A 26,352-nucleotide genomic window follows, 5' to 3' on the forward strand; every position below is an offset into this window, starting at 1 on the left:
GACTGTAATACAATAACACTGGAAACATTTTTTAAAAATATTCTACCAATCTTTAAGCTCCTCTTCTGTTGTGTGTGTGCAAAAGATAATTCAAATTATAACCATTTTTGTTGCAAATTCAACAAACGCTACATTTTGAATTTATGAACTTCTTACAGTTTTGCCAAAAAGTTAGTCCACTATATGTCATATTAAAAGACTGCTTTTTCCAATCATGCATGCTCCAAAATGATTATTGCTTTCATTGCATTGTAAGAAAAGAAGTGTTGAATTTTTTGTTGTTTCAATTCCAACATTATTCATCATTGTACAATAATGACACAATTATTACAATCGCTTCATATACCACCCAGCAGTGACTTCATTGTTTGTTTAGTTTCATGCTCATTTTAATGATCTATTAATTCTCTTACTAATTCTGACACTTTGATTATAATATTAATCAACGTACCATCTCTACAAGGAATCCGATTGGAAAGAAATTCGCAATTTGTATATTGCATATATTTTTGAGTTCAGAAAAGAATTTTGTTCAATAATCACTGAATGTCTCATTTTTTCTTTAATACGTAAAGCTAGCTACTATGTTTTATTCCTTAGTTCACTGATCTTAATAAATATTCAATCGACATCACAGTAAAGTGCTTTTGAAATATTGAATCATGTTAATTCTTCATATGTATTGCAGTGTACAATCTCTCATTCATTGTAACAATCAATATTTATTTTACCTGTTGAAACATAGTTGTATTAATGTAAATATATTTCACTTCAATGCTAACACTTAAGACTTAAGCATTTTTCATGCAACAAAATCCAATGAAAAAGCATCAGCATCTCTTTATTGTTTCAATAAACAATGACAATAAATTTAGAATTTTTGAAAGTTGAACATTTTTAGAAAGAAGGAATGTTGTCTTCAGTTGAATGTTCGCATTGAATGACTTCTTCACAGTATCTGCTGTTTATTCTCTTCTTCGGGTTCCCAAGAAAAGAAATTAACTAGTTCTGCTGGTTCTAAATTCCTGAAAAATATTTGAGAATGTTGCGGTCTTAAAGGTAAAAAGCTAAGTGATCATAAGTGATTCGTTTTTTGTTCGAAAGAGCTCGATTCAAACATTTCGGACATTCACATTTTTATTCTGCTGTGTTACAAGGGTGGAAAACAAGTCGCTTTCTTCGTCTGTAAAGTAAACATATGCCACTTCCAATTATTCATTAGTCAGCTAATTACCTACATTTGTTATTAAAAATTGCAATTCATCTAAATATTGGAATGACCTTTGATCAAATTAAATTTCTAATTATTTTTCATTCGTGAATTCTTGGAATTTTTTTTCTTTTCCATTCATCTATTCGTATTGAATGTAAACTTTACATGCTTTGACAATAGCGGAGGGTGTTTATTTGAAATTTGTCTTTGCATACCTTTCACTGATTTTACTTATTGCATGTAGTTGCACAGTGGCTCAGTCATTAACAATGCTGCCTCACAGTGCCAGGGATCTCGGTTTGATCCCATCCTCGGTGACTGTCTTTGCGTACTTCACCCATTCTCCCCAAGTCTATGTGACTTTGCTGTGGTTTCCTCCAACAATCCAAAGATGTGTAAGGTTAGGTGAGCAGACCATAATAAATTGCACATTGTGTTCAGGGATGTGTATGTTAGTCAGCAGTAAATGTAGAGGAATATGGTTGGGAAAGTGTTTGGCTGGGTTACTCTTTGGAGGGTCATTTTTTAAAACGAAATGACCTGTTACCACACTGTGCTAACAGGATTTCTACAATAGTTTAATTGCGTTTCTCTAAGCAATTCTAACTTTTTAAAAGTTGACTTTAGTTAATACCTTTAACACTTGATTATCAGTGTTCCTAAATCTTGTAAAATATCTCAATATTTTTTAAATCATTGCTCACACAAAACACTAAACATGAGGCCACACAAAGGTCTTCATGACCATCTAATTACTGTTCAGTGGAATAATCAGAGTAACTATCTGATTGTTCCTGAGATCAATCCCCACTGCCACAGTAAGGATCTGGTTATCATTCCCTCCAATAAATGCAGAAGTTGTCCTCTGGTATTTCAGTTCAGTAATTACACACGATACTGGTTGTTCAAAGCAGTGGTTATTCTTTATTATGAATGGCAAAGGATTCTAACGGAAGAGGTGTTCATATGTCCTAATGTGTTGTATGATCACAAACAATTTTCAATCCAAATATTGCACAAAAATGTGTAAATTTGGTTTTGTTCAACTGCCGAGGCTAACATTTTCAGTTCATGTCCATTACAAATATTTGGAAAGTGAGGAAAGTAGATGCTGGAGATCAGAGTAAATAATGTGGTGCTGGAATAGCACAGAATGTCAGGCAGCATCTGAGGAGCAGGAGAAACCATGTTTCAGGCATAAGCCTTCATCGGGAATCTCCGGCTCTATGGATGCTGCCTGGTCTACTGTGTTTTTCCACCACCACACTTTCGACATAAAAAAAATTTGCTTATTTGGAGCAAATACTCTCTGTTTCCTCTGTAATTTAAATCTACTGTGCTTTCTATTCACTCAAGTTCTCATTTTAATAGCTCCTCGTTTTCTTCTTAATCTGATACAAATCTCAAAACTCTGGGCACAATAAAAGCAATATGAATTATAAAGTAGCATCTGGACAAGAGAACCAATGAACACCTACATAGACCTCTTGAACAACAAAGATATTAGAATGAAAAAGCAATGCCTTCCAAAAAAATCTCTGTACGTCTGTATCCTTTTTCAATTCATTAATCATGCAAATAGCTTATCATTGTCAGTTGATCTCTCTTAATGACTATCTAATCAATGTCATTGTAAACCACTGATAAAATTGAAACATTTTATTTGTTAAAATGCAAAGATTCATTCTCAATTCGTTATTACAACAATAAGTGAACCATATTTTATCTGTCTGCTAAGGTCAAGTGACCTGTGGCCCATAATTGAGCATTCTAAATATTCCCACAGCTGGGGAAAGCAGAGCTAAAAAGGTCAAATGAAAGGAAACAGAAGACAAAGTAACCAGCTCCAGAAAACAGTGGAAAGCCCAGTCAAAGAGCTCAGAAAGGTTCGGTAGATCCTGTTACAACCAGCCCAAGAGCTGTGTTTTGGAGAGGTTGAAGCAGACTTCCTGGCACCTTGACTTCCAGCCAGTGCCTGAGTCATTAGACACCTCACTTGAGAATGACGACAAGTGAAGGGTGTTTACACAATACTCATTGAATGCTTACAATCCAGAATTTTGGTAAAATGTTGTGAAACATTTCCCAGATCATGGAAATCAGCTCAACATTATTGAAATCAAAGTACTTGTAATGGTCTTCAAGACCACCTAATTACTGTTCGGTGAAAAACACTTTGTACGTGTCTTATTGTTTTCAGGATGAATAATCATAGCAAACATCACAGTCTCACCAGATCCAGACATATGTAAGAGACACCTTATTATAATTTACACACTACGTCTTTCCCAGATTATTGATAACACCTTATTACTTATGCCTGAGGATACCACGTGTAACATGTATCGAGATGAAGCAAGTCCTGAATGTAAGATTTTTTTTCTGATAAATTTCCAATCCAAAAATTATGATAAAAATGATATTGTGGTTCATTACATTGTCAACAGATCCCCATTAAACATATTTAACCGTTTATTCAGAGACAATATTGAAACAAATACGTTGATAAATGCTGTTGACTGTATGCTTCTGTGAAAATAAATCTTCCTTATTGACTTATTTTCATTATAATTCTGACTCAAATGTCTAAATATTGATGATATGAAAAATTGTATGAATTAAACACAATGCAGAATTTGTTCTTATTATATATTATATTTCTCCAGAAGAAAAGTAGAGAAACCAAATATAGAAATCTTGAAGATCTGAGAATGTTGAATGACAAACCATTTCTGATTAACGTTCACTGAATGTCTAATGTCTTTCCATGTCATCATGGCAGAATTTGCATTCTCAGCTGACAGATGAAGAAATATCGAGTCATCATCAGAGCAAATCCATTTGAAAATATTGAATCATTTATTTTGCCAAAGTTCTAAAATTAATTATCAATTCATTGCCATTCCAAAAATCACATAGTAATTCAGTTTAGGTTTTGTAACAAACATCATCAAATTCACATTTTAATTTAATCCATTATTTCTTAGTGTCAATATTAAAAGAAGAATAATAGTTCTCTTATTCCAGGATAACACAAACACAAACTAATTAATGATTCCCTATCCAACACTCACAGATAATATCTGTTCCCTTCTCATCTGAATGTTCCCAGAATTCATTGGATTAATATTCGGCCTTACATATTAAGAGACTTTATAATTAATGAGCAGTCAACATCATTCCGTGAAGTTAATTCCTAAAACTAGCTAACTTCAAATCCCAGTCTAAATGCTTTTTCCATAATGTTTTTAGTAGGCATTGGTTACATATATCAAACTTATGTTGCAAATTTCCCCTATTATACTCAAGAATCTGTACTTAGAACCTATATTTAATATTCTGAGTAACTGTAAAATAATAACTATTTCTGACAAATGAACTTTTCTGTTGTCATGATACCTGCTTAGTGAGTTAACTGGGCTGTACCCTGCAGCTGCTGTTTTACACTCCAATAAATGCTGCTCATTTTTACACATGACGGGCAGCTATATGAGATTTCTAATCATTTTTAAGTTTGCTATGAAATGTTTTTAAGATTAATTGTTGCTTGTATCTAATATTTAAGAATTGATCAAATCCAGTCTATCCAGCTTTAAGTGTGAAATTAAGGCTCAGAAACGTAAACGTCTTGCATTGTACAGAAACCAATGGTAGTGAATGGTGATTTTTATTTTAATACTTGAATCTTAGTTGATTTACTGTTCTGGGCATGGCCTGCCCCCACCTGGAATAGAATGGTCCATATTGGCTCATACAAAATGCCTGACATTTAAATACAGGCAGCCTACCTTCGAACTAAAATACAAGGTGTCAGGGGGGTGATAAACTCGACTAACATTCTGTTCCAGCCTTAAATTAAAAGAAAGCACACTACCAATGGACCTACTCCAACGCCAGGACGACAGCATTTTGACATTTCTTGATAAGAGCATGCCGACATACAGACAAATGACCAATCCTGATCTTCATAATTGAAAGGATAATTGTCCCACTAAATGAATAAACAGAATCTGCAGGGTGCAGCACAGTTAACTCACTAAACAGCTATTGTCAGATATAGTTATTATTTTACAGTTACTCAGAATATTAAATATAGGTTCTAATTACAGATTCTTGAGTATAATAGGGGAAATTTGCAACATAGGTTTGATATATGTAACCAATGCCTACTAAAAACATTATGGAAAAAGCATTTAGACTGGGAGTTGAAGTTAGCTAGTTTTAGGAATTAACTTCACGGTATGATGTTGACTGCTCATTAATTATAAAGTCCTGACAGAAAGAGTAGCTGTATAATTTTACACAATATAACAAACTTTATAACACAAGTCATATTACTAATCTTATAGCAAGTAAGCGAAAATCAACTGTCTTTTCTATTTCTTTGTACATATATAATTAAGACAGTGAACGATATGAGGAGTAATTGGCTTTGATAAAATAAAATTAAATGAATGGCAGAACTCAAAATGTCCCAGCTGGTAAGGTATCCTGAGAGGCCCGAGGGAGTTCAGGAATAACTTTGGAATCTAAGTCAGTAAGATACATGGAAAGATCCCAATATGAATCTGGGGATGTCCATTAGAATGCTCATCTGCGATTATGTGTTTCAATTGGGTGGCTGGATGAGGAGGGAAGGGCTGTAATCACATTGCATGTGGCCATTGTGATGCAGAATGTCCATAAAAATGCTGCTTTTTACTGTACATGTTACAGTGTGTTATGGATCTCCCTTCCGAGATGGGCCTCGGGGGACGATCCCTTCATTAACTGGTTGCTGCATGAGTAAACATCTTCCGCATTCCTGAGCTCAGATTGCCTCCTGTGTCCTCATTCCCTGCCAGTGAAAACAATTCTACAGCTATGATGACATTTCAATTCAACACATACATTTATTGTGTGTGAAATGATTACATTCAGAGCGATATAATTTTCATGATAAAATTGCTTTACACTTACTTTTTTTTGGTGTACAAGAAAACATTTCGATTATATCAATTTGTTCTTTTGTTCAACCAACACTAAGTTTTAAATTATTGTAAAGACTACGATGGGGGAAACGGGGACGAGTCTTCAGCTCAAATGTCATATGAAATGACAGTTTCCTTTTTTCAAACAAATTGCCCTCCAAAATTATTTTTACTTTCATTCCATTATAAGAAAAAAATTGCTTGGAAATGTTGACAATTCTCCTTTTCCTCCCATATTAGATGTCAGTGAACAATAATCACACAATTATGAGAATTCCTTTCCGTATCAAATGTCAGTGACTCTGTGTTTTGTTCACAATAATAGTCACTTTTATGGCCTAATTCTTTTCCTCCTAATTCTGAAATAAATATCAGAACATTTATTGTGGTAAAAATTACATCAACAAAATTGACATGACTCTTCAAGAAAACTATTCAAACCATATAAATCTTGCATTGCCTGCATTTTTAAACAAAATCATTTTTTTCAATTGCTGCTGAATGATTTTTTCACACCATCCAGCTAAGTTTTATGCTTTAATTTTCAGTTTCTTAATCTTAATGAACATCCAATCAACATCAGAGCAAAGTGTTTTCAAAATATTAAGTCAATTTATCTGTCAGGATTCTGAAAGCAATGATCAATTACAATAATTGCACAGCAATTTAACATAGACTTTGTAAAAATGCAGTGTTTTTTGAAAATTTCATTCATTATTTCTTATTGTCAATGCTACTATATTAATACCTATTTGTTCAGGCCCATGCACATACCAAACGACCAATAATATTCCTTGCAAAATTCTTTGTAAATGTCTGATTTTGGCTCAGGTGAAATATAACAATTATCTCAGCCTTTGAAATTCAGAGAACTCCAATTACTTTTCCCTGCGATATTACTCTTCATTTCTACATATTAATCAGTCTAATATCAAGATGAGATATCTCACTATTCTCAAATTCACGAATATATATTTTTAAAATCCATTTGTTGCTAATATATCTTATATCTAATAATTGTGCAATCTAGTTTGGGGTACAAATGTGGAATTATGCTTCTGTACAATAAATACTGCAAGGACATTACAATGTACAATCTCTCAATCATTGTGAATATTGTATTTATTTTAAACTTGGAAACATCCTTGAATTGATTTGATTATAATTTGCTTTGATTCTGACACTTACTGTATATCCAATCACAATATCAGTAGATTATTTGGAGGTATCATCGTCCATTCCAATAATCACAGTACCTGCGATATACTTTCTTCTAGTCACTCATAGCAAAATGTATCTAATTCCACTCAATCAATATTCCTGAGAAAATATTTGAGAATGTTGCAGTCATAAAGCTGAAATATGCAGTCATGATAGTCATTAATTTTCTCTTGTTCTGTAGACCTTAGTTAAAACAACACAGAATTTTATGTTCCACTGCTATAAATATGAGAAAAGATCAATTACTTGTTCAGTAAAATTAACAAATGTCACTTGCTATTATTTATCAATTTTTGGTTATTGGTCAGTTTATGAATTGCGAGATTTGTTTTTAGCTTTCCAGTCATCTATTTATATTGAATGTGACATTGAAATGGTGTGAAAATATCAGGGTGTGTTCATTTGAAAGTTCAATTTGCATATCTCTCACTTATCCCATTGATTGCATGATGGTTTAAGAACGTTTCGTTCAGCAATCCTCGTAAATATCAAAAACTGTCTGATTTTAAATCAGATCATTCGCACCCAATTATCACTCTGTTCCTAATTCATGTAAATATCTCAATTTTATCGAACCAATGTTCATACTAAACAATACACATAAAACAACACAAAGACTTTCATCACCATCTGATTATTGTTCAGTAGATTAACCTGAGTAAGTACCTTATTGCTCCTGAAACCAATGACAACAGTAATAATTTGTTTTCTATTCCATGCAACAAGTGCGACTGATATCTTCTATTTCAGTTCAGTAGTTAAAGATGATTTATGTTGCTTAAAACAATGCTTCTACTTTATCACGATATTGAATGTAATACAATCATGAAAACAACAAACGTTTTGTGATTCTAAAAATCTTTAAGATTACTTATTTTAAATTTGTGTGCAAGAGATATTTCAAATTACAACCGTTTTTGTTGTATAATTCAGCAAACCTAAGTTTTGAATTTGGGAAAGTCTCCATTTTTGCAAAATGGAAGTAGTTTTCAGTTTATATAACACAGTAAATGACTGTTTTTTTCCAAATCACGTGCTTTGCAAAATGATTATTGGTTTCATTTAATTGTAAGAAAATAACTGTTTTGAACATGTTAATTCTTTTTGTCTTTTCTATTCCAACATCACTGTACAATAATGAACAATTATTATAATTCCTTTATGTACCAAATGTCATTGACTGTATCATTTGTTCACTTTCATGCTCACTTTCATTATGTATTAACTTTCTTCCAAATTCTGACCCAAATGTCTGAACTCTGACCATAATATTAATCATCTAAATTAAAATAACAGGTCTCTATGATGAAACCATTTGATAGAAATTCATATTTCTTGTGTTACCTTCATTTTTTAGTAAATAAAGAAATAAATTTTCTATAATCAATGAATGGCTCATTTTTTCTTCAATTCATAAAGGGAGTTACTACATTTTATTCCACAATTTACCAATTTTAATAAATATCCAATCAACATAACAGCAATTATTTTGAAATATTGAATCATTTTCATTGCTCGTATAACAACATTATCAAGTCATTGTCATGATAATGATTGTGCAATTATTTAAGAAAGTCTTTTGAACAAGTAAAGTGAGATTCACATTTTAATTTAACCAATTGTTTCTGAGTACCAAAACTGCAATATGAAACTTTATTTTCAGGTCAAGTTTCCCACAATGGACCTAAGGACTTCCCATCCAACATTAATTGCGAATGTCTGATGTTTGCTTATTTGAATGATCTCTGTAATCACAGACTTTAAATTCACAGACCTGCAATTACTTTTCATTGCAATAATTCCTGTTTGTTTGCACATATTCCTCAGTCACATAGCAAAACGAGATTTCTCATTATTTCTAAATTCATTGATCGAATTTTATAATTCAGTTGTTGCTCATACCTAATAATTATTCAATCCAGTACGTGCTGTGAATGTGGAATTACGGGTCTTTACATGAATAACTAATATAGTGTGCAATCTCTCATTCATTGTTTATATTAATTCTTATTTTACCCGCAGAAACATAATTGAATTCATTTAAATATATTTCACTTTGATGCGAACATTTACTGTATTTCTCATCATCATAAGATTGAAGTATTTTTCATGACACAAACTTATGTAAAATTCCTGCGTTTTTTTAAGTCAAATGAAAAAGAGTTAACATTTCTGTATTATTTCATTAAACAATGAGAATGCATTTTGAATTTTTCGAAGTTGAGCATTTTTGCAAAGAAGGGATGTTGTCTTTAGCTGAATAATCACATTGAATGACTAATTTACTCTTCGAGTTCCCAAGCAACCAAATTAACTAATTCTGCTGGTTCTAAATTCCTGGAAAGTATTTGATATTGTTGCAGTCTTAAAGATGAAGAAGTCAATGTGATTTTACTGATTTTTTTTTATTGGGAAGAGCTTAATTCAAACATTTCAGGCACATAAATTGCTATTCTGCAGTGTTACGAAGATGAAAAGCAAGTCAATTTCTTCATCAGTGAAGTAAACAAATGTCACTTCCCGTTATTCATTAGTTAGCCCTTTCCCAAATTTGTAATTAAACAATGCAATTCATCTGAATATTGTTGTGCCCTTTGATCATATTAATTTTCTAATTATTGTTCATTCATGATTTGTCAGGGATTTCTATTTTTTGTTTTCGATTCACCTATTCATATTGAATGTAAGATTGATACGCTTTGGCAACATCAGAGAGTGTTCATTTGAAATTTGACTTTGCACATCTCTCACTTATCTCACTTCTTGCATGGGGTTAGACATTGAGAACGGAGGATCAGTGGTTAGCACTCGTGTCTTACAGTGTTATGCACTTGGGTTTGATTCCATCCTCGGCCACATGTTTGCGTGGAGTTTGCATGTTCTGGTTTTCTCCCATAATCCAAAGATATGCAGGTTAGATAAATTGACCATGCTAAGCTGCACGTTCTGTTCAGGGATGTGTAGGTTATGTGCATTAGTCAGGGGTAAATGTCCAGTAATCTGAGAGCAGAATGGTGCTGAGTGGATTATTCTTTGGAACGTCAGTGTAGACCTGTTGGATCAAATGGCCTGTTTCCACACAGTAGGGATTGTATAAATTTAGAATTGTGTTTTGCTAAACAAAACTGACAATTTTTTTAAATGTTGCATTTAAAACTTATCTTTAACTGTTAATTGTCAATCTTGTAAAATATCTCAATGTTACTGAAATCAATGTTCACACAAAACACTGCACATTAAGCCACACAAATATCTTCATGACCATCTAATTACTGTTCAGTGGAATAATCACAGTAAAATTTATTGTTTCTGAGATCAATCACCATTTTCACATAAAGGATCTGGTTATCATTCCCTCCAATAAATGCAATCGTTGTCCCCTGGCATTTCAGTTCAGTAGTAATACACCATACTGGTTGTTCAAAGCATGGTTATACTTTATTATGAATGGCCAAGGGTTCTAATGGCAAGAGATGTTTGATCTGATTTGTTGCATGTTCTCAAACAGGTTTTCACTATAAATATTGCAAAAGAATGTGTTAATTTGGTCTTGTTCAACTGCTGATGCGAACATATTCAGTGGTGTTCATTAAACATATTTGGAGAAAGTGAGGAAAGCTGTAGCATTGGAAAAGGGCAGGCACATCCAAAGAGCAGGTGTATCAACCTGTCGGGCATTAGGCCATCATCAGAAAAGATTCCTGATGAAGGGCTCATGCACAAAATGTTGATTCTGCTTCTCCTCGAATGCTGTCTGACCTGCTGTGCTTTTCCAGCACCACTCTCTTTTGACATTAGAAATATTTGACTGAATGTTCAGAGATAATATGAAAGGTTGCCTCTGTCAATTTAATTTACTGTGCTTTCTATTCACTGAAGTTTCCATGTTAATTCTTCCTCTTTTTCTTCTTAAATCTGATGCAAATTTCAAAATACGAACACATTAGAATTCACATGAATTATAAATTTGATTTCTCGACAAGAAAACCAGTGAAAGGCGATATAGAATTCTTGAAAAGCATACACATTTGAATGAAAAAGCAATTTCTTCCAAACAATGTTTGCACGTCTGAATCTTTCTTTCAATTCAATAAGTCTGCAAATAGTTTATAATTGTCAGTTGATCTCTCTGAATGAGTACCTAATCAATGTCAATGTAACCAGCTGAAACATTAACATCAGATTGATAACTGGGTGTTAAAGACCTTATTTGAAGTGAACAAATGTTTGGGATTTACTTGAATTCCACCAGAAAACATTCTTGAATCATAATACAAGAAATGAGATATGTGAGAGATGTGCAAACCTTATTTTTAAATGAACGAACTCCAATATTTGCAAGGCATTTCAATCTTACGGTCAAAATGAACAGGTGAATGGAAAATTAAAAAAACAAGTATCTGACAATTCATAAACTGAACAACAATTACAAATTCACTTTGATCAAAGGACAGAGTAATATTTAGATGAATCACAACATTTAGTTACAAAGTAGGCAATCAACTGACTGACAAGTAATAGATTGTAGAGATTGTTAGTTTACTGAAGAAGGTATCAACTTTATTTCAAATTTATAGCACGAGATAATAATGTTTAATGTGTTTCAATTGTTTGGAGTTGCCCCTTTGCAACAAAAAAAATCAATCTAATTATTTAGACATCGTAATCTTGAATTCTGCAGCATTTTCAAATATTCTCCAGGAACGTATAAGCCACAGAATTAGATACAGGTATCCCCACTATCCGAAAGTAAAGCGTTATTATGAAACCTTACATAATCTGAAAAGGCGTCGAAGATGCATTAATTTATATGGGAAACATGTCCCCTTTTTTCGTAAAAGTGAAAATCCTCTTCATATTTCTTTCAGTTAGAGAAAACAGGGACAGATGAAAGTCTTTTGTAAAAGCAAAGTGGCTAAAGCGAATTTTCCAACACATATTTCTTGGTAACCTGGTAATCTGATAAGTATCAGATTTTGTGATGATTGATATAATAGATAAAAGCAGATCTAATGTTGGATTGAATAGCAATTCAGTTTGTGCTTAGGTACTCTCTAATCAACATTCAGATAGCTCTTGCTATATTTCTGTTGAAGGTGTGATTTGAAACCTTCCCTCGGGTCTAGTAATAGAGACACTGCCACAGCTCCACAGGCTCCTTTCATAATGTTCCCACTCAGGACGGCAGGACTGCAATATTGTGTTTCATGTAGTTTCTCAAATAAAAACTAATCAGCCGTTTATTGTTGTAATTTGAATGGAAATTAATTCGGTAGTTTCTGTGTGTAATGGACTGGAAATTAAACAATATTTTACAATAACAATACAATAAATGAATGATACTCTTAAATAAACAGGAATCTCATGACAATTCTTTGAAAGACAAATTGACAAAACTGCGTGATCATTGTACTTTGATTTAAAAATGCATCAGTCATTCAATGTGAATATTCAGCTGAAGACAATTTCCCTTCCTTTCAACAACGTACAACTTCCACAAATTCAAAATGAACAGTCATTGAAAGAGGAAGGAACAAGCAGATGGTAATTCTATTTTCTGTACATAAACGTGCGATGAATTTTAAGTTTTATATATGTAAAAATGAAACTCTTATTGTGGTTCGAAATACAATAAACATTAGCATGACGTGAAATATAATCAAATCAATTCAACTGTGTTTTCTCAGTTAAAATACAGTTCAATATTCAAAGTAATCGAGTGATTGTATACTGCAATAATTCAGTGCTGAGGCATAATTCCACATTATTATCCCTTATAGTGAAGCAAGCTTGTGCCAGGAGTCTGAGAGGGTAGGGGAGGTCCTTAATGAGTACATTGCTTCAGTATTCACGAGTGAGTGGGACGTTGTTCTTTGTGAGGACAGCGTGAAACAGGCTGATATGGTCGAACAGGTCGATGTTAAGTCTGAGAATGTGCTGAAAATATTGAAAAGTCATGGGGATAGATAAGTCCCCTGGTCCAGAAAGGATATAACTTAGGTTGTTATGGGAAGGGAGGCAAGAGATTACTGTATTTTGGCAATGATCTTGCATCCTCACTGTCCACCGGAGTCAGACCAGATGATTGGAGGGTGGCAAACGTTATTCCCTTATTCAAGAAAGGCAATTGAGATAATCCTGGGAATCATCGATGAGTCAGTCTTACATCAGTTGTGGGCAATTATTGGATAGGATTCTGAGAGACAGGATTTATGATTATTTGAAAAAGCATTGATTGATTAGAGATGGTCAGCATGGCTTTGTGAGCGGCAGGTTATGCCTCACAAACCTGATTGAATTATTTGAGGATGTGACAAGCACATTGGTGAGGACAGAGTAGTGGATGTGGTGTATATGGATTTTAGCAAGGTGTTTGATAAGGTTCCCCATGGTAGGCTCATTTAGAAAGTAATGAGGCATGGGATACAGGGAAACCTGCCTGGTTAGATAATAAATTTGCTGGCCCATAGAAGACAGGGTGAGATTACATCGATAGTTTTCAGCTTGGAGCACGGTGACCAATGATGTTCTGAAGGGATTAGTTCTGGGATCTCTGCTCTTTGTGATTTTTACAAATGACTTGGATGATGAAGTGGAAGGGTGAGTTAGGAGGTTTGCCAATGACATGAGGGTTGGTGGAGTTGTGGGTAGTGTGGAGGGCATTGGTAGGTTGCTAGAGGACATTGACAGGATGCAGAGCTGGGCTGAGAAGTGGCAGATGGAGTTCAACCGGGGAAAATGTGAAGTTATTCATTTTTGAATTTCAAATTTGAATGCATATTTTCAGATTAAATGCAGGATTCTTGGCAATGTGGAGGAACAGTGGGATCGTGGGGTCCACGTCCATAGATCAATCATACCTGACATCCAAGATGATAGGGTTATTAAAACGGTGCATGGTGTGTTGGCTTTCATTAGCAGGGAGATTGAGTTTAAGAGCCACGAGGTTATGTTGCACCTCTATGGATCCCTGGTGAGACTACTCTTGGAATATTGTGTTCGGTGCTGATCACCTCATTACACATTGGATGCGGATGCTTTAGAGAAGGTGTCGATGAGATTTATCAAGATGTTGCGTGGACTGGAAGGGCATGTCTTGTGGAGAAAGGTTGAGAGAGCTGGGGCTTTGGTCATTGCAGTGAAAGAGGATGAGATTTTACTTGATAGCTTTGTGTAAAATGATGAGAGGCATAGATAGAGTGGATAATGAAAGACGTTTCCCCACAAAATGCATAATTTTAAGGTGAATGGGCGAAGTTGTGGGGAGATGTCAGAGATAGTTTCTTTATAGATAGTGGTGGGTGCGTGGAATGCACTGCCAGTGGTGGTAGTAGATTCAGACCCATCAGGGACATCGAAGCGATTCTTGGATAGGCACATGAATGATAGTAAATGAAGGGCATGTTGGTTAGTTTGATCTTAGAGTTGGATAAAAGGTCGGAACAACATCGTGGCCAAAGGGCCTGTACTGTGCTGTACTGTTCTATATTCGATGGACGGAAATGAACATTTATATAGTAGCAACATATAGATTTTCAAAATTGTATTAGCATACTTAAGAATAATGATAAATTTCATCTTGCTATTTGACTGTGCTATATGCAAAAATAAACAAGAATTGTTGCAGGGAAAAGTAATTAGGTTTTTCTAAATTTATAAGGCTGGGATTACACAGATCATTCAAATGAGCAAAAGTCATATTTTTAACAGTACGTGTTGCATCAGAAATAATGGATTCTTTTGTAAGTGTGTTGATTGGAAATAAAATGGATTTTTATATTACTTTATAGGTACGAGGGAAGATTGGATTAAATTCAAATATAAACTTCACTGTAGTTGTTAGCAAGATAAACTAAACCATATAATAATTATTGTCATGCAAATTCTTTAATAATTTCTGTTAGAATCCTGAAAAAATGATATACTGTACCATTTTTCAAACAGTCAATAAATTAAATTGTGAACCTCAGTATACTTATTACCCAGACCAATTATTATGCAATTATTGTAATGGCAATGACTTGATAACTAATGCTAAAACCTAAACAGATACATTGGTTCAATACTTTGTAAGCATGTTGGTCTGAAATTGATTGGATATTTATTAAGATCGGTAAACTGAGGGATCAAATAGCTCGCTTGATAGAATTGAAGGGAAAGAAATGAGAGTGTTTATTGAACAGGATTGTTTTTGTTTAAAAATGCAGTTGATGCAAGAATAATATATTTTCCTCAATTGGTTTTCTTGTAGAGACATGTCCTTTTAAAAAAAAAGTCATGAGTCAATGTTGACACTTGTGTCAGAGTCTGCAAAGTGGAGAGTAAGTGAGAAAGGAATTTTTTAAAAGGAGAAAAGAAAGGAAATGGCGAGAAGAGGAGTTCCAACTGTAGTTTCTCACCCTGCTAACATCTTATTGGGTGAACTGGAACGCAGACTAGTCAAGCAACAAGCTGACACAATCATATGCACAGAATCATAGCTTACAATGACTTAGACACCATCGTCACCATCCTTGTATGTCCTGTCCCACCGACAGGACATGGATGTAACTGAAATGCTGGAACATGCAGCGTAATGGACTAAGATCTGCAGAATATGATCAATGTGATTTATTTGACACGTCTCCAGAATATTAAACTCCAGTCCAATTTGAAAAGTTACGAGCGTCATCAAACTTTAACGACAAATGTCAGAAAAAAAAATTATCAGAAAGTTACAGCACAGTTCGAGCCCATTTGGCCAATCCTGAGTATGTGTTGGCTGTAAACACCCCAGGCTTCCAGGCTTTACAGCTTTTTGTACTCACCATTGAGAGCAACAATTTCAGTGTACTCTGCCCTCTATGCTTTTATAATCTGTTTTTAACATATTTCTTTAACAGTTGCACACCTTGTTTCCTTGTTTCTTTCCCAGCCCTAATTCTATCCCCCGTGACCTTTGGGGGGGTGGGGGGGGGTCGACCATTTCTGCTGTTTAATCTCTCCTGCCTTCGGCCGTGTGACAGAGTGTCTTCATGTCCTTGTCTCACCCCCACCTTGCTCACAACCTGTTACATTTCTGATGGTTCCTAGACCTCTGTAACTATCACTGCGCCCCCTGGGTCAATGGCACGTGTTTTGAATTCTCTTCCTCCTGAGATAATCAGAAATCTTTCCGGTTGCAGTTTCCCCCTGATTTTATTTTGAAAAGCAGAGCATTTGTGTCAGAGTCAAGTATTTGTGAACCTTCATCCACAATTCGGAGCATTTGGATGTAATTTGTGACCCTCCCACAGATGTGTAACGTTACTGGATTGGCTATGCTAACATGGTCGCAGTGTGCAATTTAGGTGGGTTGGGCTAGCCATGGTTAATGTGGGGTTATGGGGGTAGGGTGGGTGAGCAGGTCATTGCAGACACGATGGGCAGAATAGACTCTTTCTGCACCCACTAGATTCTGTGATTCTAACTAGTTGCGAGTGTTGTCCCATTTTCCTCATGCCAGGTTCATTCAACTCACACATATGATTCTGTGGGTGCTCACTCACTCCTTCCCTTCAGTTTTACATCAATTTCACACTGTTTGTAAATATAAATACTCCAACCAAAACCCCTCACAGGTCAGGAACTGTTTCTGCTCCTTTCATCACTCACAAGGAACAGGAAAGTAAAGGTTCAGTCACAAATCCTACAGGAACATAGCGGTTATAATCACCAGGAAAGGCTGAACAGCTCAAAACGCTTTTCTCAAGAAAAGAGGAGGCTTAGAGACAGCCTGGTACAAGTAGAAAGCTTTGTGTTTGTGTTTTCAGAGATTTGTGGTTGAAGTCATTGGGTTGGAAGCATGTTTTATTGCACTAGATCATCAAAGCTGCTATCTAAATGTGCATCTTTCTATCTATCTATCTGAGTTAACAATCAGATGGACAGGTCATTGTCTGAGTGTCTTACCAAATCCCTGATTGAATCTGCCTCCCCCCACAATCTCAGGTGCCTCACCACTCACTGTGTCACGGAGAAACTCTGCCGTTACAATGAGAACTGTCTTTGCTGTCACCTCTCCTCGTGTTTCCGCCTAATCCCCACTTCCCTTCATTAAATCCCAGCTGCCTCTAGTCCACCCACATGGACATGTTGAAGAGCATGACAGGAGAAAGGATTGAAACCGAGAGTTCAATAGCCCGAATGAAAGTGGAAGAAGGAAATAAACGGGGATTGTGGATCCCAGGGGATACAGACTCAATGATTCATCCTGCCCCCGAGACCCCAGCGTGTTCACACTGGGTAGGAGCTGTTCACCCCTCTGTGTGACAAGGGATTTGCTGCGTCTTCATCACGATTGAGAGCCCAGTGAGTGCTCACAGGGAAGTGGTCATCCCCCTGCTCCGTGTGGGCTGCAGGATTCTGAATCTGATGTTACTGTCCATCAGAGTCAGGAGTGGACCTTGTCCATGATGACACTGTTGGAGTATTGATGTTGTTGTTGTTAATCACATTAACTGGGCTGGAGGTGACTGAACTTACATTCCCACTTTCTGAACCTCAGGATGTCTCTCTGGGCAGTAAGTCCCCACAAACAGCAATGTGACAATGAGCAGGGATCATCTGTTTTGATTTAAATTGGGATTATAGCACGGCTGCTTCACAGCATCAGGTACAAGGTTGGAGTCCAGCCTTGGTCAACGGCCTGTGTGGAGTTCCCACATTCTCCCCATGATAGTGTGGGTCCCCTTCAGGTGCTCTGGTTTCCTCCCACAGTCCAAAGATGTGCAGGTTAGGTGGATCAGTCGTGCTAAATTGTCCACAGGATCCAGATTGTGCAGACTAGGTGAATCAGCCATGGGGAATGCAGTGTTACAGTGATGGAGTACTCTGGGCGTGATGTTCTTCGGATGGTCGCTGGGGTTTGATGGGCCAATGCTCTCCTCCCACACTGTAGGGATTTTATTCTATGATTTTATTCTAAGGCTACACAGCAGTGTGTCCCTGGAGAAGGAGCATGTAGTGTGGATCCATCCTCTCGATGCCTTTAGATAGAGGTGGGCACCACAGGGGATATAGTGCTTTATCTCCACCGCTGCCCCCTCCCCACAACTCTACTTTGATTTAGTCCCTTCTCACTCTGTCACTTGTAATGGTTTGCTTGGCCCGTAATGGGCTTTGCTTGGAAATATTCGATTGGTTACACAAATGGTTTACTGCTGGTGATGATACGTCTAGATTAGAGTGGTGCTGGAAAAGCACAGCAGGTCAGGCAGGATCCGAGGAGCTGGAAAATCAACGTTTTGGCAAAAGCCCTTTTCCAGCACCAGTCTAATCTAGGCTCTGGTTTCCAGCATCTGCGGTCCTCACTTTTGCACTGCTGGTGATTATATGGTAACCTAAAGCAAAATGGCGTAATGATGATTTTGATGGTGGGAAGGTTGCTGTGATAACATTTCTGGGTTGGAAAAATGGGGAAAAAGAATGCTTCACAGCTCATAGAACGAGAACTGAAAAGCTGTTAAATCAAACCAAAGGTTCAGACAGGGAGGGAATATTTCCCTGGAGTTTGAGCAGCTGGAAAGTGATGGTGTCTGGGAATAGACAGGATTTTGTTTTACAGGAGGTTGAAAGCTTTAAAACTGTTATATTCAAACAGTTCAATTTATTTTCTTTAATTTTGCTTGCGGTGCAAAAAGCTCTTACAACGTTTTAAAACCAATATTTAGAAAGCTTGTGTTAATGATAAATGTTAAATAAAATCCATCAAACCATCCCTCACTGAAAACTGTTGTGGAAGTGCAATCTCCTGGAGAATCCCTGCCCCCTTCTTCCTACCCGGGCTCCATGGCTGTATACATACCTGGGAGATCGCAGCAGGAGGAGACCATTCAGCCTTTCAATCCTGCTCCACCATTCAATGGGAAACAGCTGACCATCCAGCTCAGTCTCCTGTTCCTGCTGCGTTCCAATCCCTTTTCATGACTTTACCTTGAAGAACTATATCTAAGTCCTCCTTTGGCTTCACTGCCTTTTGTTCCAGTGACGTTGCTGTGTTACTGTGTGGATGTAGGCAGGGGTAATGTGATGGTGCTGCCTCCTGGAGGATGCACTCAGCCTCCCTCATCATCCTGCAGTAACATCAACTGGGTTTCAGCAACTAGAGATAGAACCCATTTCCAGGATATGGGCATCACTGGCTCAGCCAGCATTTATTCCCAATCTCTCGTTACCCTCGAAGATGGTAGTGAGCTGCTGTCTTGAACCATTCACAGTCCATTTGGTGCAGAGAGACCGACAATGCTGGGAGAGAGAGTGTTGCAGGATTTTGGCCCAGTGATTCTCCATCTTTGGTTCTTCAAATGTTGTTTAACTTAATCACTATCTGCACATGATTTTGAGATTTCAATCTGCAAATCTTCACTATCTAGCACCCTCTATAAAGGAATATGTACAGGTTAGAAATTCAGAGCAGACAATTCTAGTTTCTCTGGAATATCTATTTCCCCTTTCTTCCCCCAAAGCTGTAACCCTCCAGCCCACTTACTCTCTCCCACCATTCTGACTCTACTGCCCCTAATGTACACCCTCTACATTCTCATGGAGTAACTGATAAACAGATCCACGGCACCACTTCCCATCCCTGGTTAGTCTGCACCCTTTCTGGGTTCACTTCCTTTCCCTTCAGTTGCTGCAAGTCAATAATACAACAGCAGAATGAAACAAAATAAAACAGAAAGGGAGGTGGCAGATCCTGGACAGAAGAGGAACCTTCAGACTGGGAGAATGGGTCAGAATCTTCCTTGTTTCTCATTGGTCAATTTCCAGTGTTATGACAAGTTGCGAATGGAACTTGGTCCCATCTGGGCGTAGTGTCACTTTGACACCCCCCCAACTGATCAATACCATAGGCAGATGCGTCCCTTCTCCAGCCAATCACAGTGTGAAATGCTTTCCGCTAGTTACCCCAAAGAACATGCTCCAAATCCCGCCCACATTCTGTACATGTTCAGTGGTGGGTTTCCCCACACCTGTGTGGTCCCTGCCTCAGGGACTGTGGGAGTTGTAGTCCCCATGAAGCCTCTGGAGACCTGTCCCTTGAAAGTGTGGGCTGGAGGGTGTTGTGTATAGGATACCCTATCAGACACACAGGACATGTGGGCTGTCACTGGGATTTACTGAGACATCCGCTTAGACACCTCGATTTCTGACGTAAGGAATATACATTCAGCCAATTGCGGGGTGGGGAGGTTAATAATGGGCAGCAGATTTTAAGCAGAGGTGGCTCAGTGACTAGCACTGCTGCCTCACAGCGTCAGGGACCCGGGTTTGATTCCAGCGTTAGGCAACTGTGTGGAGTTTACACATTCTCCCCATGTCTGCATGGTTTTGTTCGGTGCTCCAGTTTCCTCCCACAGTCCAAAGATGTGCAGGTTAGGTGGATTGGTCATGCCAAATTGCTCATAGGGTCCATGCATGTGCTGGTTAGGCAATTAGCCACGGGAAATGTAGGGTTACAGGGAATGGGTGGGTCTGAATGGGATGGTCATCATAGGGTTGGTGTGGATTAGAGGGATGAATACCCTGTTTCTGCACTATAGGGACTCTATTCTATTCTCATGAAGAAGAAGGTACCTATCTCAATGTGCTGTGAATCTGTGGAATTTCCGATTCAAAATGCGGTGGATGCCAGGACAATGAGCCAATTTAATGAAGAGATACAGATGTTGAATTTGCAATGAGTTGAAGGGTGAGAGAGAGCAGGTGGGAAAATCCAGCTGTGACCGAGGTGAGCTCAATCATCACCGTATTAAATGGTGGAGCTGGTTCGAAGGGCTGCGTTGCCTCTCCTGTGCCCAGGGCTTATCTTCTTACGGTAATAACTGGAAAACTGAATCCAAAAATCACCGCCTTCACCAAAGGAGATTTTCGGAAAATGACAGATAGTCAGGTGGATTAGCGTTCCAAACTTAGGTAGTGAGGAAGCGTGTAGGAGATAATGGTTTTGCAATTTTAAACTGAGGGGAGACAGTGATTTCTGGTTTTAGACTGTGTCGTACATTCACACCATCCAGAATACTCTGTTGTGAATATCTATCCTGTACTTTTTTACAAAGCCAAGGTCACTGACAATGAAACCAAAACTCCCAGGAAACATCGCCTCCCCTCGTAATCTGATAAAAAGACTTATCATTACTGGGTGAATTTAGAACACAGATGGAAAGCGGGAAGATTAAATCCAATCCCAAGATCCTGTGCTTAAACAAAGGAGACTACAATAGGATGAGGCAGGAGTTGGCTAATGCAGACTGGAAGCAAAGACTTTACTGTGGGACAGTTCTCAGACAGTGGAGGAATATCAAAGTAATTTTTCAAATTTCTGAGCAAAAATATATATCAGTGAAAAGGAAGGACCAGGAAAAAGGAGTAATCTGCCATGTCTAAGGAAATAAGGGAGTCTATGAAATTGAAGTCGAAGGCATACAAACTGGCAAAGACCAAGGATAAATTCGGAGATTGGAAAAACTTCCAAGCTCAACAGAAAGTGTGATTGAATTGGGGATAAAAAGTGATGAGTAACTATCCCCAGGGACAGAATAGCAGTTTACTCTGCTCGAGGGAAACCTATTGTTTGGGGAATATATGGCCTCTGTAATTGTTGAAGCACTTAACTGTTACCATAGAGATAATCCTGATCAAGTTAAAAATCACAGCACACCCCAAAAGCTTGTACTTCCAAATAATCCTGTTGGACTATAACCTGGTGATGTGTGGTTTTTAACTTTGTCCACCCCACCCCAACCCCGGCTGCTCCACATCAGAATCCTGATAGACAGCCCCACGGAAACTGAAGTGCCTGTCAGGGTACTTGAGGGAGCCATGGGGGTGGGGGTGTGTGTGGTTTAACCACAAAGTGCTGAACTGAACTAGACTTTTGAACTGCCGTTGCCATGGAGATAATATCGAGAGACAGTCTATATTCAAAGTCACAAACCACAAAAGGTATAAGAAGGGGAGCCATATATCGGACAGTCGGGGAGTTACCTGATGCTGCCTGAAGGCGTTTTGCATGTACACTATCCAGGGAGCTGCCGTGTCTCATCAATAAATACTGAAAGAAGACCTCTCAGAGTTCTGTGCCCAGTTATTCCTATCCAGCAGGGTTCAGGAATATGAGTACACAGCAGTCAGTCTTCACAGTGGAGGATACGAAGAACATGCCAGTAATTGATAAGGAGACTGAGGAAGGTGAGGACCAAGAAACAATCATTATCACGAAAGAGTTAGAGCTGGGCAAGCAAATGGAGCTAAAGGTAAACAAGTCTCCTTGCCCTGATGGAATACATCCCATGATACCAACAGAGTTAGGGGGAGAAAGTGCAAATGCACTTAGAGTTATAACGTCCTGCAGCAGAGACAGGCCCTTTGGCCCAAACTGGCCCATGCCAATCAGATTGTCCATCCACGCTAACCCCATTTCCCTGCACTTGGCCCATCAGCTTCTGAAACTTTCCTATCCATGTATTTGTCCAAATGTCTTTTACATGTTGTTAATATACCCACCTCAACCACTTCCACTGGCAGCTCATTCCATATACATACCACCTTTGTGTAGAACAGTTGCCCCTCAGGTTCTCATGTATTCTTTCTCCTCTACCTTTAACCTGATGCCCTCCAATCCTTGAGTCCCTGCGAAAAAGACCGATTGCATTCACCTTACCCATGCCTCTCATGGTCTTATACACTTCTATAAAATATATAAATTTTATTCTATAAAATAAAATACACTTCTATAAGCACAGTTTCCTCTGCTCTAAATAAAAAAGTCCTCACTTGTCCAACCTCTCCCTGTAACTCAGACCCCTGAGACCTGGCATCATCCTTGCAAATTTCTTCTTCACCTTTCCAGTTGAATAACTGAAACCTACACTGCACTCATCAAATTTCTTGTGTTTCCCCACGGCACTGGAACCGATGTGACAACGCCAATGGATTACAATCAATGATCGATAACTCACTCCATTACAACAATCCCACTTTCATAGCTTTTTCCATGATGCAGGAACCTTTTGTCTTTCTGGTTTCATGGTTAATTGTCCTCATACAAAACCAATCCGTGTCTTACCTGTTCCAGGGAAATGTGCCATGATTGTTTAGACTTTCAAAAACCAATGAAATCTCTCTCCATAGTCCACACGCTAACATAGACTTTGCTGTCTCAGTACTTTTTTCCAGTCACACGGACATTTGAAATATTCGCCCACGGACAGAAGGCACACCTTTCCATCCAGATGAAAAGGTCAATGATATTCAGATCGGCACGGATCAAGTAACATGAAGATCAATTTGAATTTCTCAACTGCAAATCCCCCCTTTCAATACTCTATAACAGAGAAAACAGAAAGTGCTGGAGATCCTCAGCAGGTCTGGCAGCATCTGAAATGGTGACAGATGCAGGAAACATTGCAGCCTTGAAGAAGTGTTGAGATGATCACACCAGGCACGTGCGCTTGATGACCATTATGGATAAGATGGGGACAGGGATCCCTTTCTGGAAGGGCCTTGGTGAGACCACACCTGGAGTACTGTTTACACCTTTGTTCCCCTTTTCCAAGGAAGGCTCTCCTGGTTATTGAGAGAGTGTAAAGGAGGATCACCAGATGAGTCCTGGGATGGGAAGATAGTTAAGGACTGCAGATGCTGGAAGTCAGAGTCTGTACAATGTGGACCTGGGGAGGTGCAGCAGGTCAGGCAACATCAGAGGAGCAGGAAGGTTGGTGTTTTGGGTCAGGACGCTTTGTCAGTCTTGATAAATAGCCCTGACCCTAAACATCAACTTTCCAGCCCCATCGTATTCATGCTGGTCATCAAGCACCTATTTATTCTAGTCCCACATTCTGGCACTCAGCGTGTAACCGATATTGTCCTGCTTGGTGTGATCATCTGAACACTTCTTTAAGGCTGCAATGTTTCCTGCATCTGTCACCATTTCAGATGCTGACAGATTTGCTGAGGATCTCCAGCACTTTTTGTTTTTATTGCAGGTTTCCCCCATTTTGCTGAAGTACAGAGTCATAGACATGTAAACAGCTCCAGATTTTGTTGACTCACCTTCCTGGGATGTCAGGACTGATGGATGAAGAGGGACTCAATCTTCGTTTAATCCTCCTTTCCTTTGACTTTCTGAGCCGCTAACTACATTAGTGGGCGGCACGGTGGCACAGTGGTTAGCACTGCTGCCTCACAGCGCCAGAGACCCGTGTTCAATTCCCGCCTCAGGTGACTGACTGTGTGGAGTTTGCACGTTCTCCCTGTGTCTGCGTGGGTTTCCTCTGGGTGCTCCAGTTTCCTCCCACAGTCCAAAGATGTGCAGGTCAGGTGAATTGGCCATGCTAAATTGCCCATAGTGTTAGGTAAGGGGTAGATGTAGATGTAGGGGTATGGGTGGGTTACGCTTCGGCGGGGCGGTGTGGACTTGTTGGGCCGAAGGGCCTGTTTCCACACTGTAAGTAATCTAATCTAATCTAAAAGTCACTAATATTCTACCTCCCATTCCCTGTCCTGAATCTGACCCATATAATCCTACACTTTAGTTCCCATTCCCCTGCCAGACTAGTTACAAACTCACCAATAGAACTGGCAAAAGTCCCAACGGATTTGTCTCAGCTCTGCCCGGGGTAACCGGTCAGGCTGGTACAGGTCCGTCCCCGAAACGGTCCCAGTGCCTGATGAATCATAACCCTTCTCTGGTTACACCATTTCCCCAGCCACACATCCAGCTGATCTACCTTCTCATTCCTGCTCTCATTAGCACATGGCACTGGGAGTAAGTCTGACATTATTACATTTCAGGAGCTACATTTTAATGTATCTCTGCTCTCCCTATGTCCAGCTTTCAGGCCCTCATCCCTCTGTTTAGCGATGTCGTTGGTATCTGTGTGTTGCACCACCACGGGCTGTTTGCCCTCCAGCTCCAGAATGTCCTGCAGCCACTCCATGATATCATGGATCTTGGCACCAGGGAGATTACATACCATCCTGGATTCATGTCTGTGGGCACAGAAGTGCCAGGCTGTACCCCTGATTATTGAATCCCCTGTCACTGTAGCCCTGCCACTCTCATTCCTCTTGTTCTGATCAGCAGAGCTCTCTGTGGTGTCATGAACCTGGCTGATGCTGATTTTCCGAGAAGCCACCCCACCCATTCCCGCCCTTACAGAATCCCAAGTGGTATACAGTATCTGTATGAGAAGGGGATAACAACGGGGGACTCCTGTACTCACTTCCTGAGCCTTTTACTAGATCTGATGGTCACCCATTCCCTTTCTGCCTGTGTAACCCTCACCTGCAGGGTGACTAACTCACTAAACGTACTGTCCATAACATTCTCAGTATTGCAGATGCTCCACAGTGAGTCCACTCACAGCTCCAGCTCTGAAAAGCAGTTTCCCAGTAACTGCAGATGGGAACCCTTCCTGCACAAATAGCCGTCAGGGACACTGGAAGCGGCCCTTATTTTCCACATTGTGCAAGAGGAGCACACCACGGGTCTGAGGGCTCCTGTCACAACGTCTCTCTACATTCATCTAGTTACTCCCATTAAGAGAATTTAAATGAGTGAGTAACCTTCCTTCACTTCAAACATGTCCATTATAATAACAAAAAAAAATCTTTACTTAAGCTGATATGTCATACTTTAAAAACTTAAATACTCCACAGGTATCACTGACAAATTAGCTGTTCCCATTGGGACTGAATTTCTGAAAGGCCTGAATTAAAACGGAGTTTCAGCTTCACCTTCTCCCTGTCTCACCTCACTCTGTTTACACCCAACTCCAAAACACTCTCATTGAGCCAAGCAGCCCCCACAGTGCAGCCCTGTCATTTTCATTGTCTGCTCACACCTACACTGCCCTCAGCCTCCTGTACTGTTTCAATGCACCTCAATGGGAGCACAGGACCAGCATTGCATCTTTCAATTCAGCC

At 38.6% G+C, this 26,352-nt stretch overlaps 1 long non-coding RNA gene across 5 annotated transcripts in view; it reads right to left on the reverse strand.

Moving 5' to 3' along the window:
• Positions 1-820: 820 nt before the first annotated feature.
• Positions 821-26,352, reverse strand: part of LOC140463689 (uncharacterized) — a 40,758-nt gene continuing 15,226 nt past the window's right edge. Inside the window, exon 3 of one of the 5 annotated variants that reach the window (XR_011954732.1) lies at positions 821-1,025. This is a non-coding gene — a long non-coding RNA (uncharacterized lncRNA). Of the gene's footprint in view, positions 1,184-7,015; positions 7,504-10,567; positions 11,320-18,712; positions 19,801-26,352 lie in introns of those variants that run through there. The other 4 variants (XR_011954729.1, XR_011954731.1, XR_011954735.1 and 1 more) reach the window with 4 other exon arrangements.

The sequence above is a fragment of the Chiloscyllium punctatum genome, chromosome 38, assembly GCF_047496795.1.
Source record: "Chiloscyllium punctatum isolate Juve2018m chromosome 38, sChiPun1.3, whole genome shotgun sequence".
Classification (NCBI taxonomy): Eukaryota; Metazoa; Chordata; class Chondrichthyes; order Orectolobiformes; family Hemiscylliidae; genus Chiloscyllium; species Chiloscyllium punctatum.